This window comes from Microcebus murinus, chromosome X, assembly GCF_040939455.1.
Source record: "Microcebus murinus isolate Inina chromosome X, M.murinus_Inina_mat1.0, whole genome shotgun sequence".
NCBI lineage: Eukaryota > Metazoa > Chordata > Mammalia > Primates > Cheirogaleidae > Microcebus > Microcebus murinus.
Window position 1 is genome coordinate 126,378,852 of NC_134136.1, and position 15,931 is coordinate 126,394,782.

The following is a 15,931-nucleotide window of genomic DNA, read 5'->3' on the forward strand; positions in this document are numbered from 1 at the left end:
AAACAGATTAAAAAAAAAACAAACTCATAATCGAGGACAGAGGGAGGGAATCTTGGCCTTCCTTCTGAGTGGCTTTGGTTTGATTTGTGATCTGACTGGGGCCTAGGGCAATTTTCTCCCCATGTTGCTTGTGAACTAGATCTCAAAATCCTCCATGAACATCCTATATTTGCCTAGCAGAGAGGGAGGCAAACAGGGCTGGCCATTGGGGACATTGTGATGTCATAATCAAAAGCCTTATATGTCTGGTCTCTGTGTCCAAGAATCCCTGGGACAAAGAACCTGGGTTTCTCTTTGTGTGTGAATGTTTTCATGTCCCATTACTTGGCTCAAACTTCCATCTAGCACCTGGCAAAATAGAACCCGCTGACTGGCTCGGCCTCCCCAAGGAGGCCCCAACTCAACTTTGAGTTCTATGAGAAAGTGGAAACTAAACAGCAGCAAGAAGCAATAGTGCTCTCATCTGCCTGTGAACAGAGTCCAGGTTGACTCCCACGGTGTTCCAGTACTCCGGAAGCAGATCACTGGCAGTTCCCAGAGAGAAGATGAGGGAAATTTCTGGTCCTTGGAGCCCGCAAGGGTAACATTCCCTTTGTCCATGCACGGCTCCCAGGCCTCCTCCATCCAGGTAAGCACTCTCTGTCCTGCCAACATGGGGCTGGGCTCCATCTTTTCTTGGTGGGTGCTTTTCCCTAGCCCAAACCAAGCTCTTGCTGTGCAGCACATCTTTGTTATTTGTAGGAGAAGCTTCACTACCCTCTTCCCTTCAAGGTCTGGGGCCTCTTAGAAAACCAACCAAACAAACAAAAAATAGATTGACAATTCTGGGCAGCTTTAGGATCCTTAACTGGGGTTACTCCCACCACCATTGCCCTGCCCCTTAAGCCATAGCTTTATTGAAGTATAATTTATCTACAAGGAAATTCACCCATCTCATGTTTATAGTATAATGAGTTTGGACAATTGTATACAGTTATATAATCACCATTACAATCAAGATATAGAACATTTCCATCACTCCTAAAAATGTTCCTCTTGCTCCTTTGGAGTCAATTCCTTCCCACAACTCTAGGCCTGACGTCTGACCCCAGTCAACCATAAAACTGCTTTCTTTCATTATAGTTTTGCCTTTTCCAAACTGTATTGTAAATGGAATCATATGGTACATAATATTTTGTATATAGTTTATTTCACTTAGTATATTTTTGAGATTCATTCACATTTTAGCATATATCAATAGTTCTTCCTTTTTTATTGCTGAGTAATATCCTATTGAATGCAAACATTACCATTTGTTTAGCCAGTCACTAGTTGTTGGGAATTTGAGTTGCTTATCTTTGACAACTATTTCTGAAAAAGGCTGCTATGAATATTTGAATATAAGTCTTTTGTGAAGATTTCATAAATTTCCATGTCTCTTGCATAAATACTCAGGAATGGTAATGCTGAGTCATGTATACATTTAATTTTATAATTCACTGCCACACTATTTTCTAAAGTGGCTGTACCATCCTGCTGAGGCTGCTTTTAAAGTATAGGTTGGGGTGTGGAGAGGAAGGTAGGCAGAGCTGTTTTGCAATTCTTCTAAAGCAGAAGTTAGTCCTAGGCATTCATGTGTTTATTCTTTACAACAAGGTTATGAAAGAGATACTAATAAACCCATTTCACAGATGAGGAAATTGAGGCTTGCAGCAATGTATTTGCCCAAAGTCACACACCTAACACATGGAAGAGCTAGGATTTGAACCCTGGCACCTTTGTGTCAGTGCCCAGGGGCTTACCCCCTGCCAGCTCCCACCTCTCTCCCCAGTGGCAGTTTGGGAATGTTGCTGCCTTGATATGCTATACATCACACTTACATCTATCCTCAAGAGGACACAACAACCCTGGGAAGTAGCATTTGATCCCTTTTTTCAGGGGAAGTAGCTAATGATCAGAGAGATGAAGTGATTTTTCCCAAGGCTGACAGCTTGCCTATAGAATTTCTGGAACCTGAATCAAGTTTCCTGATTCTAACTGCTTTCTACTAGAGCCTGGTGCCTCCCAGCAACACTTTTAATTTTTCATTTCTGATCACCTCTTTCTTAAGCCTTCTTCTTCCTTCATAAGGATGTCCCTCCCTTTCCTCCACCTTTCCCTATCCCAGGCCCAGTACAGTGAGCCTGGCAGGATTAAGCAGAGGCAGGAGTGAGGACTGGGAGATCAGAGCCCAGGGGCCCAGGTGGTGAGTGTGCTCAGGGAGAGGACCAGGAAACTGGCCATTTTGTCTCTCATTCAGGAGGTAGGAGGTGAGTGTGGGGGTACGGGGCATACCAGGCCAGACCAAGAGTGCAGGTCCCTCCTGGTCCTGCTGCTCCACTTCTGCCAACTTCAGAGAGCAGAATGAAGCCCCTGAGAGTAGGACATGCCTCCATCCTGTGCCTTAGCAAAAGGAGGACTTTTGTGATAGGTGTAGGATGTATATAACCTGAAAATGTTGTTGAAGAAGCAACCTCAGGTCACATCTATTGCCAACCCCTCTCTATGGTCTAGGAGCTCTGGACTAGGAGGCCAACCATCTCCCCATAGGCTGCCTGCATCTGGGGTGTGTGCATGTGCTTGTGTGCGTGTGTGTGTGTGTGTGTGTGTGTGTGTGTGTGTGTGTGTAAAACACAGGGAAGCCTAAAGAACCCCTCGACACACACTGACACACACATACACATACACAGTTGGAACTGTGAGTGCAACCCTAGTCTGGAGGAGGGCAAGAGCTGGCTAAAAGAACAGCGACCTTACCAAAGGCAAGGTGGTGACTCCTCCATAGTGCACAACCTTTACAGTTTTCAAAGTGTTTCCACATCTGTTCCTTCATCTGATCTTTGCACCTATATTGAGGCAGACACAGCAGAGTTCACTGTCTCCATTTCATAGGCCAAAGGCAAGTCTTCACTACTTTCTGGTTGGGTGGTGTCTTTCTAGAGGCGGGGCCAGGCTGGAGCTGGACCAAGGCTGGACCCTGGAGAAAGCTTCTCCAGGAACTACTTCCTGAAGATGAGGACTCTCTCTGCTCTGTACCCTCCCCACCCCCAACCTCTAGCTAGAGCAAAGGGCTTCTGCCTCATCGTTGGACACTTAAATGTGCCTACTGTATACACAGTCTCCCACCATTGCCCTCCCTCCTCCCATCCCCTTTTCCCTCTATCCTCCTCCCCCAAGATTCACAGATATTGCAAATCCTGAGTTATTCATAAGCCCAACAGGGAGCCTCTCTGGCATGCAAATTTACTGAGTAGGCTTTAAAATCCAGCACAAAAGTGAATGAGATTCAAAAGAGTTCACAGTCTGGGGAGGCAAGTTGGCAGGACAGACAGTAAGCAAATGATGACATCAGTACAATAAGAAGGACTGGGGAGGGAGGAGGCTGGCCCAGCAGCAAGTGTTACTTTGCTGCCTCTCCAGGAGTTTGGCCAATCCAGGAGAAAGGGACAAATGGAAAGGGCTGGAGGAAGGAAAGAACCTGGCCATTCAGAGAATAGAAAGAAGTTCTCTGTAACTAGACCAGAGTTTGGGGTGAAAAGAAAAGAAGCACATGGGAGGAGTGGCTAAAGAGTGGGTTGTGTTGTATTCTGAAGGGGCCTTGTTTTGTTTATTTAAGAAGTCTGGGCTCTTTAATAGAGTATATATATATATGTATATATAATGATATGAATATATGTATATTACATGGGTGTGTCTATAAATGCAGACGCATATAACATGTATACTGGTATCAGGTACAACAGCTGTTTTTAGATGCCGGCGAAGTAAAAAATATAAGAGAAAAAAACAGGTCATGATAAAGTAATCTATTTACTCGAACTGCTCATGTATAATTATTATGCAGCACGAGCACCAGATTAAGTTTTGTTTTATTTGATTACACACTGAATTCTCTTCTTGAAGTTTGTCTTCCTTCTCTCTTTTTTCCCTTTCCTTTCCTTTTTACTGTAGTATTGGTCGTCTGACCCAAATCTCAAAAAGTAGAAGGATTTTCAGTCTGAAATGTTTCCTTTCTGTAACTCTCAATAACGTTCTTGGAAAGGTGCTGGCTCAGCATGAGTAAACGCCAGCTGTTAGCTGGTTTTGTGAATTGCAGATCCTGCACCAGAGTCAGTGAAATTTCTGTTTTCCCCTTATAGTATGTCAACTTTATATGTACGCAATAATAGCTCAATTTAGTGACATCTGCTGAAGTCTTATCTAGAGAAGTTTCCCTCTGGATTTCCCCTTTATTAGACAACAGTGAGACCGAGACAGGAGTCCTGGGACTATGCTTCCCAGAGGCCTCCGCTCGTCACCACTCCAACTTCCCTTACAGGGGTGGCCGCTGACATCTTAGCCCTGCCTATTCCCGGCACCATATAGCGAACTACAGCTCCCAGCTGCCTCCACGAGCCAGGCCCTTCAAAGAGGGTTTCCCAGCAGCCTTGAGGGCAAAGAGTCCCACCCCTCGGTACTCCCACCCCGACCACCACGTGACTCAGCACCACCAACCGGCGCGCGTAGGAGGGCCCCGGGCGGTGGCCGGGGGCGGAGAGGCCGGGGAGGCTGTCCCCGGAGGGGGCGGAGCAGGGCCCCAGAGCAGAGCAGCCTGGCAACGGCGGTGGCGCCCGGAGCCCAAGGTGGGTGCGTGTTCGCGGCTGGCATGGCTCCGAGCCAGGTGCTGCGGGGACCCGTGGTGGGGGAGTCGGCAGGAGGAAGTTGGGACTCCCGGGCCCGGCGGGTTGCGCGGGATCTCGCCGCACCCGCGGGGGTAGTTGGGGGGTTTCACCCCAGCGCCTTCGCTGTCCCCGCGGGGCAGGGCTGCGGCCGGGGAGCAGCAGGTAGGTGCCTCAGGCTTCCCCCCGTTCTCCTTGCCCAAGATACCCGGCGGCGGCAGGCGAAGGTCGGGACGGGAATCGTGGCTAGCGGGCTGGGGAACTGGGGACGGACGTCGCAGCCACTGCCTGGACTTTGCTTCCCCGTCCCGGGGCGGTGAGCGGGCCGGTCGGCCGCCCTGCCTCTCCGGCGACGCGCCGAGGCTGGTCCTCGTCCTGGCAGTCTGCGCGAAGTGGGCGCCCGCCGCATCCCCGGTGGGCCCTGGCGGAGCGGCCGCAGCCCGGCACTGGCCGCAAGGCCTCGATGGTCTGTCTCGGCCAGTGTTTCTGTGTCATGCACGGGAGGTTTCTCTGCTTTTGCAACAGTTGAGGTTAGCTTTTAGAGGCAGTGGCTAGTTCCCTGATACGCAGTCGGAAGTATACACGGGCAAGAGCAAGCGCCCTTGGCCGGATTGCCTCCCTTAACTGTCTTTTGCTGCACTCAGGAAGTGAAAACTAATTTTAGTATTTGTCTAAGCAAGTAAGAAGTGAATCTGCCGCAAAATTTATATTATGGGCTTTATAGAAACATACAAGGTATAAGGTGAAGTGGGTTGTGACTGGTTTTTAAACAGATCTACCAGATCTCCACAAAAATAGAATCATAGCATTTTAGAATTGACTGAGACCTTGAAGTTCACGTTTTTTGGTTTGTTTCCTGGGTGGGGGGACTGAGGCCCAGAGAGGAGAACTGATATGAACCAGCATTCAGGGCAACTTAATGGCAAAGCTAATGTCACAAGCGAGATCTCTGGGAATATCTTGGTGTCTGTCTAGTTTGGGTTCTTTTCACCACTCACTTCTCGGTTTTATTCCTTGTGAAGTATCCACCTTAGAATGTTGAGACTGAACCAGCAATTTTGCTATAGTGCAAATCATTTTTGATTTCCTTCAAAACCACTTTACCAGCCAAATAAGACAAATCAGGCCTGTTACTTTATAGACAATTTTGATTTCATCAAACATATATATTGGTCACAATCATGTATTTACCAGATTTGACTCTGAACAGTTTTTGCTTGTTTCACAAAATCAAACCTACCTTTAAGAGATTCCATACCATGGGGTAGATTCAAACTATTGGCGCTGCCTTACAGAGTTTATGTGTGGGGAGGCAGACAAGAAAAAAAAAAAATGATGTTTCCTGGTAGAGAAGAGCACTGTGAAAAAAAATGGAGCTTTTAAACTTTACAATGGTAATAAAACAGGCTAGCATGATTGACTTTGTGGAATCATTTCTCTAATGAGTGCTTCTTGGATGGTAGGTTCATCACAGCCTCATTTTTACTTGCATTTTTCCCTCTTACATGCAAACAGTGATTTCAAACACCTAGGGACGTGTTTTTCAAATCCCTTACTGTTTCTGTAGTTAGTTAGCTCACTCTAGCTACAGAAAGCTCTCCTGAGGTAGTATTGGTGGCTGATTTCATGCCAGTGTCTGCTGGACTCTCAGGCTACCTTATATAAGGGTTTCTCTTCCTGTGCATTAGTTTGTACTGTGAACCTGTTATCTGAAATGCTCATCAATCTTTGTGTAGTGTGGTTTGTAAAGAAACTAGTTTATTTCTAGCTCTAAGATAAAGAAATACTCATCTTAGGAACAAGAGTACTCACTAATAAAATGGCATTAATAATGGCTTACTGTAAAAGTTTGTTTAGGTATCTTCTCAGTTCTCATAGTCTGTATGTTCAATGGCTTCAAAGCAAATTTTAAAAATTTTACAGGTCTGAAAAATGATTAAAGTTACAAAAATTACTTCAATATTCTTTGCTTCAAAATGAGAGGAGTAACAAAATGTAGTTACTTTAGAAACCACTGAAAACACATGGCTCTCGCTCTTAGGGCTCTGAGACAAAGAACGAGGTGGAGACTCTTCAAGGATTAGTAGGCGACATTTTTAAGCAGCAGCCAGAGGATTTCAAAGGCTGCAGGTTCCAGTTATTTCTAAAGTTTATTCAATTTTATAACAGAATAATAGGTTGTTTTCATTCTTTAGTAATTTCCCTTCCCTATTTCTGACCTTCTGCTTTCTTTATTTTCTTGTTTCTCCATTCATTATTCATTTTTGGCAGATGTGGGGGGCAGGGACTGTCATTTGCCTACAAGGTGCTGAGTCTGGATTGGGTGGTCTGCCTGGATTTGAAACCTGGCCCTCATATTACCTGTGTGATCCTGCAAGAGTTACCTCTGTGCCTTGGTTTCCTTATCTGTAAAATGAAAATAATAATAATAACAGTATCTTCTTCAAAGAGTTGTTGGGAGGATGAGCGGATAATCTATGTTAAGTGCATAGAATAACATTTTGCACATAGTAGGCACCCAAGCAAAGTAAATTGTTACTGACTTGAACAATATGGAACACCTTTCTTTTCAAGAAAAAAATGATCCTAGTTATGTCTTAATAAACTTTTGCAAATCCAATGAGCTAGCTTTTCTAGACATTTCTCTGCATTTCATTGTTGTCATGCGCTTTTAGTTTCAGGTGACATTGGCAGCAGTGTCCTCAGTTCTTGTGCTAAATTCCCTTTACCATTTGGACTCAGAAATTAATTGAGGCCATATTTTGTTTGTTGCTACAAACAATAATAGAGCAAGTGAGGCCTTCTTCCAATTCCTCTGCTTTGAAAGTGAGAGTGTACAAGAGACCCAGTTGCCATCCTGTGGTTGGAGGACGGTTTTCCATCGGAAATGTTTGTAATGTATTTTTCCACAGTGAGTACTGCAACAGTCTCATCCTTTTCTTTTTAAGAATGTAGAGGCATCTCTAGAAAATTGGCATCATGCAGTAGTGCTTTCTTTCTGTTTCTGACAGAGGAACAATGGTAAACTAGATTTTTGTCTGTATGAGGTGGAAGAAAGCTTCCTGTATTTGGATTCCAAAAGCTGAGTTCAGGTCCTGGTTCTCCCCCTTAACTCTGTGACACTGGACAAGTCATTTAACCTTGTTGCTGGTGGCTCTTTTGTTTGTAAGACAGAACTAATAAAACCTGCCCTGCCAAGTTTCCAGAGTTCTTCAGAGAATCAAATGTGCATCAGAGCTCCTTATAAAGCATGCATTATTATTATTATTGCATTAATGTGTTATATAAGCAATTGCTATTTGGAGGATTGATATAAGAGGACAGCTGTCCTTCCTGTTGTTGTCCTGTCTTCCCCATAGCTGTAGTGTGGCCTCTTTGCTTCAGTCTCCCTCTTCTTTCAGCACTGAAATATGCAGGTGTTTTATTGCCTCTCTCATAGGGTCCTGAAGGCATTGGAATACTTTAACAAGTTTCCATTTCATTTATTCCTAAAATGGTAATACTGTATAACCAGCAATCACAGGATGATATCAAGGTGATCTCTGCTTCAGGGAATTTTGCCTGCCTCTTTCCAAAGTGTCTCAGAATGGAAGTCTTTTCCTTTTCCAGTCGAGAAAGGCTGGGCCAGGGGTCTTCAAACTTTTTAAACAGGGGGCCAGTTCACTGTTGCTCAGACTGTTGGAGAGTGAGCACTGTGGGCCCGGGATGAGTCGGCTGCTAAGCAGGACAGGCAGCAGTGACAAAAACACCCGGAGGGCTGAATAAATGTGCTAGGCAGCCTGCATGTGGCCCACGGGCCATAGTTTGAGGACACCTGGGCTGGGCCCTCAAGCTTGTGGCCACCTGGGCTGGGCCCTCAAGCTTGTGGCCCTGCTGTGGTCCTCATACTACACTGGATGCTTGTACTTCAAGAGTTAGGATGAAAAGTGATCCCGGTTCTGAAGAAGAGATCCAGAGACTTGATTGCTCCAGGTTCCTACCATCTTCCTTGCTTGAACAGGATGGGTGCCTGAGTGCCCTTTTCCTGTTACTTGAATTTGTTTCTCAGTATTGTGAAATGACTCCGTAAGTAGGTAGCTCTTCAAAATTTCATGCACTTATTACTTTAGTATTGCTGTTCCTTGACTCTTTCTCTTGATAGTAACTCCTACAACATATTTCAGTATTTTTTTTTTCATCATCTATGCTTATAACAAAAAGGACTGAGATTGGAGACATTTTTCTGGTTGTGTCAAGATGGCCCTATTCACCCTATTCATTTAATAAACATTCTTTGGCTTGAATTGGACAAGGGAGTCCAGCTTAGACTTGTTCAGACATGTTCATTTTAACCAGTTCTGTTGCGTGTCTAGAGATCTTGCTCCCTGTCTGTAAGATGAAATGAAGCTCATGCTTAGCTTTTCTTGCAGTGGTCAAATAGCAAATGAATAAGAAAGTTCTTTGAATTCAGTGATTGCTTTGTCACCTTTTTCTTCTCAGCTTCTTGATTTTTGGACTGTTGTCATGAGCAGTTTGAGTATAGGTTAGTTTTTGCTTTGCTTGCTAGTATGTTTGGGATGGGAAGGGGTAAGAGAAGTTTAAGGGGAATAATTGAAAGAATAAAAATAAAAGTAACTTGTTCGTAACTCATTCAGCTTTTATCCCTTGCCTACAAACCTTGATAACAGACACACAGGGATGTCCTTTCACATTAGCATGTGATAATTGTTACATATTGATATCATGTCCTTGAACTTTTTGTGAGAAGGAAGCATTCTTTATTTCCCTGAGCTTCTTAAAATGGAATGGGCTGCTATGGCCCAGTGTTATCCTTTCCCCTTCATGGGGGTTATTGAGGCAGAGGTGAACTGTAAGGGAGAGTCTTAGCATCTGGTGGTGGTACTTTAAATTACCTTATATGACCTTTAAATTGCTTTATGGCCCTAAGATTACTTAGGTGGAGATTTAGGAGAATGGGGACTGTGCTTAATTCCAGCAGGCCTGTAATTGGTGCAAGCTGTTTTACTGAACTAGGAAATGAACCTGCTCAGTAGTCATCCCTAGCCAGGATGTGAAATGTACCACCACCAGCTGATCAGTGCTGTTGGTGGCTAACAGTGAGAAGGTAAGTTTTCACTTGATTTCAGTGAGCCCCCAGGAAGATGCTGCAGTTGATGCTGGTTATATGACTAGCTGGATGTAAGAAACCCCAAGCAATATTTCATTTTGAGTTTCCTGGTTCTCAGGTGTTCCTTGCCCATGTTGGTGGTTCTGGACGGAGAGAAAGCATGCAGTCCCTACCGCCCTCAAAGAGCTAGGACTTTGGATCCTTTGCTGCGAGAGATAACAGATTTTTAGAAGTTGAGGCTGAATCTAACCCTGCCGGACATTTCCTTTCTTCACTGTTATCAACTCTAATCATTTTCCCAGAGGTTCTCATCACATCTGTCATGAAACAGTTTTTCCTTATTGGTAAAGATTGCCCTTGCTCCCCAGTCCCTGTCCTGCACCCACCAAGACGCCCCCCCCCCCAGACGACTCAGTCAGATTCTGCAGTTTAATGAGACTGCCAGGTGATTTGTATGTAAATTAAGGCTTGGGAAGTCTGGTCTAATGGTAGTCGTTCCTATTCTGGCTTCCTCATCCTTTGAGATAGTGCTAGCCAATAGAAAGAGACTGCGAGCCACATATGCAATTTAAGATTTTCTAGTAGCCACATTAAAAAAGTAAAGAAACAGGTGAAATATATTGTAATATATTCTGTTTAACCCAGAATATACGAGATATTATCATTTTGACATGTAATCAACATAACTAATGAGATGTTTTTCCTATTTTTGGTACTAAGTTGTTGAAATCTGATGTGTATTTTACTTTATAGCACTTCTCAGTTTGGACTAGCCACATTTCAAGTGGTCAGGAGCTACAGGTACTAGTCACTACAGTGTTGGACAGTGCAACTTTGAAGAAACATTTGGCCTTGATTTGCTGATGATTTCATCAGTCACTGTCAATGCTGAATAGCCACCTTTGTAATAATTAACATTAATGTTAGGTGTAATCTTTGCCAAGCCCTTAGCCCAGTGCTTTTACTTAATGTCTCATTTGAATCCTCACAGCATCCCTTTGAGGTGGAAACTATTAAGCTCCTCACTGAGTTTCAGAGTGGTTAGGTCTCAGGTGAGGCACTTAAGAAGCAGCAGCGTCAGCATCTGAACCCAGGCAAGTCTGACTTCTGGGTTTGCAACCTCCGCTCCAACTTCCTACAGCTCTTCTGACCACAGGGCCTTTTCTTGGTTTCAGTTTTCAGTTTTGTAAGCCATATTAAGAGGGCATTGTTGGTATATGTGTGAAATGCAAGCTTGTTTCTTGGAGGAAACTCAAAGAACTCGAGGAATGCCTTTTTCTTCTCTGGCTTTTCAGAGAGGGAGCAGAGTCACTAAATAAATTCGTTTGAGGGAATACTACAGACCAGTGGTTTGCTATGCCAGCTGCTCATTAGAATCACCTGGGGAGTTTTAACTACCTGCTGCTCTGATTTCACCCACAGACATTCAGATTTAATTGATCTGGGGTGAGACTCTGACATCTACATTTTTAAAAGAAGTGTTCTCGTGATTCTGGCATACAGCTCAGGCTGAGAACAGCTGCTGTAGGAGTGCGTCTCCAACTTCATTGTGTTATGAATCTTCTGGACTTCAGGTTGAAACACAGATTCTGACTCAGTGGGTCTGGGATGGAGCTAGAGAGCTTTCTCTTCTCATTTCACTCGAGTTCCCAGGTGATGCCAACGCTGCTGCTCTGTGGATCGAAAAGAGTAGCAAGCTGTATCAGAGTCACCTGAGGGGTTCTTGCAAAACTACAGTTTCTCTGGCATCTTGCCTGGAGTTTCTGATTCAGTAGGTCTAGGGTGGGGCATAGGATCTGTATTTGAGAGTGTGCGTGTTTTCAATGTTTTACCATAAAATATTAGGTTTACTTTAGGTTTTGTGTAGATGCACTTCTAGTGCATATTTTTTGCATCATAAATGGATGTTGAATCTTATCAAATCCCTTTTCTGCCTTTATGGAGATACATTTTTTCCCTTCTTGAATTAATGTGGTTGGTTATTTTAAGACATTTTCTAATATATAACTTTGTAGCATGAACTAAATTCGCATCACTGGGATGAGCTCAACATGGTCTTGATCTTTCTTACTGCTGGATTTGATTGGTAATATTTTCTCCATGATTTTTACATCTGTGTTCGTGAGATTGGCTTTCATTTTCCTGTGCTATCTTTGTCAAGTTTGTTATCATGATTACAGTAGATTTATAAAGTGAGTTGGGGTATTCTCTTTCTCCTGTTCTCTGAAAGGTTATGTAAACTCGGAGTTGCTTGTTCTTGAATGTTGATAGAACTTGCTCATAGAGCCACCTGGGCCTGGGAGAATTTAAACTGCCAGCTAATGTCTGCAGTACATGTGGCATCGTCTTTTCATTCCTGTGTCTTACTGTTGTTTATTTGTGCCTTCTTTTTTTCTTGATTAGTCTTATCAGAGGCTTGTGTTATGGTTGTAGCAACAAGTTGATACATAATTATGTTCATTTGTTTCCATTTTTAGGGATTTTTTTCCTTTTGATTAAATTTTTAATGAATAAAAACTTTTTATATAGTTTTAAAGTCAAATTTATATCCAGGTATATTCAGAAAAGTCTTGCTTCCATCCCAGTCTCAGGCCAGGCATGCTGTTTCCTCCACCCCATAGATAATCAGTTTTATTAGTTCTTCTGTGTTTCTTGTTTTGCATATTTGAGCAAACACATACACACATGGGCTCCAGGTCCCACTTTTCTCATACATAAAAAAGCATACTTCATATACCACTCAGCCTCTTGTTCTAATTTTTACTTAAAATATGTATACCAGAAATCACTCCTCTTTCTCTTCTTCAGCCTTTGGATTTATTCTGCTGTTCAGATGTTTTGCAACAGAGTATTTTCATTACTCTTTAGTTCTAGCATTTTTTTTGTTTTTTTTGAGAGAAAGTTTCACCCTGTGCCTGGGCTGGGCTAGAGTGCTGTGGTGTCAGCCTAGCTCACAATAACCTCAAACTCTTGGACTCAAGGGATCCTCCTGCCTCAGCCTCCCAAGTAGCTGGAACTACAGGCATGTGCCACCATGCCTGGCTAATTTTTTCCATATATTTTTAGTTGTACAGCTAATTTCTTTCTATTTTTAGTAGAGAAGGGGTCTCACTCTTGCTCAGGCTGGTCTGGAACTCCTGAGCTCAAATGATCCACCCGCCTTGGCCTCGTAGAGTGCTAGGATTACAGGTGTGAGCCACCACACCTAGCCAGTTCTAGCATATTCTAATGACCATTGGGTTTATTTCATTCACCTGTAAGCTGTTTATTAGTGTATTTTTAAACTTACAAATGTAGTTTTAAAACTTATTTCTAACTTAACTGCATTGTGGTCAGAGAATATGGTGTGAATGCTAGTAATTTGAAATTTGTTGGGGATAGGCTTATGTGGTATTTTGTGGCTGGCTTCTTCACTTAGTATACTGCTTTTTATATTCATTTTTATGTTGTTACATATATCAGCAGTTACAGACTTTCCATTGCTATATGGTTATAACATCACTTATCAGTTCATTAGTTGATGAACATTTTTATGGATTCAGTTTTGGGCCATTATGAATATAGCTGCTATGAACATTCACTTACAGGTCTTTGTGTGGATTCGTGTTTTTATTTGAATAGATACTTAGGTGTGGCATTGCTGTGTTGTATGCTTAGTGTATGTTTAACTTTACAAGGAACTGTCAAACTGTTTTCCAAAGGGGCCATCGCCATTGTGCCATATTGTATTCCCATGGGGCCACTTCCTCGTCAACACTTGTTGTCTGCCTTTTAAAATTTTAGCCATTTACGTGGGTGTGTAATGGTATTTCATTGTGGTTTTAATTTGCATATTCCTAATAACTAGTGATGGTGAGTATGTGTTCATGTTCTTTTTGGCCATTAAGCTTATCTTTTTTGGTGAAGTATTTGCTCAGATCTTTTGCCTGTTTCTTATTAAATTGGATTGTCTCTCTTACATTGTGAGAGTTCTTTAAATATTCTGGATACAGGTACTTTATCAGATGTGATTTGCAAAGATTTCCTCTCAAACTGTGGCCTTTCATTTTCTTAACTCTCCTTTGGAAGAGCAAAGATTTCTAATTTTAATGAAGTCCTGCTTATTTTTTTTCCCTCTTACAGTTTGTGCTTTTTGTGGTCTAAGAAATCTTTGCCTAACCTAAGTTCACAAAAATTTTCCCCTGTGTTCCTCTCTAGAACTTTTATTAGTTTTAGCTCTTATGTTGACAGACACACCCTCTGGTGGCCCCCCTGATTTCCAAGCCCTGGTGTTCACACCCTGTATAATCCCCTTGCTTTGAGTATGAGTAGGACCTGTGACTTGCTTCAAGAATGTGGAATAGAATATGGAAAAAATATAGGGATTCTGTGGATGTAATTAAGGTCACAAGCAATGGATTTTTGAGTTAAAGGGTAGATTATCCTAGGTAGGCCTGAATTAATCAGCAGAAAACCCTTAAAAGAGGGTCTGGGTCCTCCCTGAGGTGAGAAATTCTCCTTGCTTACTTGAAGTGAGCAGCCATGTTGAGGAAGGCCACATGGAAAGGAACTGTAGGTGGTCTCTAGGAAAGAGCCCAGCCCTCAACCATGCAGCCCCAAGGAAATGAGTTCTGCTAACGATTTGAGCCTCCAGATGAGAATGCAGCCTGGTGGACACCTTGATTATAGCCTTGTGAGACCCTGAACAGGGGACCCCAATCAAGGTGTACCTGGACTTCTGACCTACGGAAACTGGGAGATGATAAATGTGTGTTGCCTACAGCTACTAAGTTGTTATGCAGCAATATAAAACTAATCTATCTATGTTCCATTTCAAGTTAATTCTGTATATTGTGTGAGGGGTCAAGGTTCATTTATTTTTCCATATAGACCTCAAATTGTTCCAGCATTATTTATGGGAAAGACTCTCATTTTCTCATTGAATCAATTTTGTATCTTTGCTGAAAATCCTCTGAGGTCCTTGTTAGGACCTCAAAAAATATGGGCTTAATTATGGAGTCTATTCTGTTCTGTTGATTGGTATATTTACAGATCTACATTGTCTTGATTATGGAGGCATAATAGTAAGTCTGGAGATCAGGTAGTGGAAGCACTCTAACTTTGTTCTATTTTTTTCAAGATTGTTTTAACTATTCTTGGTCCTTTGCCTTTTCATATAAATTTTAGAATCATCTTGTCAGTTTCTAGAACAAAACTGTTGGGATTTTGATAGGGATTGTATTCATTTTATAGATATTGATCTATATTGATGTCTGACATTATGACAATAATGAGTCTTCTGATTCTTGAGCATAATATATTTCTCCATGTATTTAGTCATCTTTAATTTCTCTCAGCAGGGTTTTGTAGTTTTCAATATATGGTTCTTGGTATGTTTTGTTAAATGTATCTCTAATATTCCAATTTTTGTTATTGCAAATGGCATTTTTATATTTCAGTGTCTATTTGTTCATCGCTAACAATGCAAATACAATTTTTATATTGGCTTTGTGTATCATACAACCTTACTAAATTTACTAATTCTAGTTTTTCTGTAGTATTATGATTATTTACATACATGATCATGTCTGCAAATATAGTCCTACTTCTTCCAATATGTTATACCTTTTTTTCTTATTAAACTTGATAGAGTCTCTAAAAGAAGTTAAATGCAAGTGATAAGAGTGACCATCCTTCTTTCACCATTGTGATGTCAGCTATAGGTTTTCCATAGGTGCCCTTGACTATTCCTATTTTAAGAGGTTTTTTTCATTTATTTATCATGATTAGATGTTGAATTGTTTGTAGAAGCCATGTCTCAGATAGAATCTTCAGGAAGATAATATACCTCATGCATAGCCTTATTCATATCACCACATTCATACCCATTCTCTACCACCACTACCCAGCTTTTCCTCCTCATGTTGATAATAGAATTTTCATCTGGATCTTGGGAATTCTTTTTATTTTTCTGTGGAACAGCATATACTGCTCCTTCAAAAGGCACGGAAATTCTCTCAGATTTATGTATGTCATTGTTTTAAAACTGGTATTTCTTCATCCTCTCTTTGCCATCCTTTTGACACTGGTTTTGGTTGCTCTTCATCTCCTTGCCTTTTTTTATTTCTGCCTTTTTTTATTATTTCACATCTACAAAACCTTCTTCTCT

The 15,931-nt window shown here is 42.1% G+C and overlaps 1 protein-coding gene across 3 annotated transcripts in view; it reads left to right on the top strand.

Moving 5' to 3' along the window:
- Positions 1 to 294: 294 nt before the first annotated feature.
- Positions 295 to 15,931, top strand: part of MTM1 (myotubularin 1) — a 127,327-nt gene continuing 111,690 nt past the window's right edge. For 2 of the 3 annotated variants that reach the window (XM_012753342.2, XM_012753339.2), the window contains exon 1: positions 4,563 to 4,640. The gene's annotated coding sequence lies outside the window, so the exon portion shown is untranslated. Of the gene's footprint in view, positions 629 to 4,562; positions 4,641 to 15,931 lie in introns of those variants that run through there. The other variant, XM_012753340.2, reaches the window with a different exon arrangement.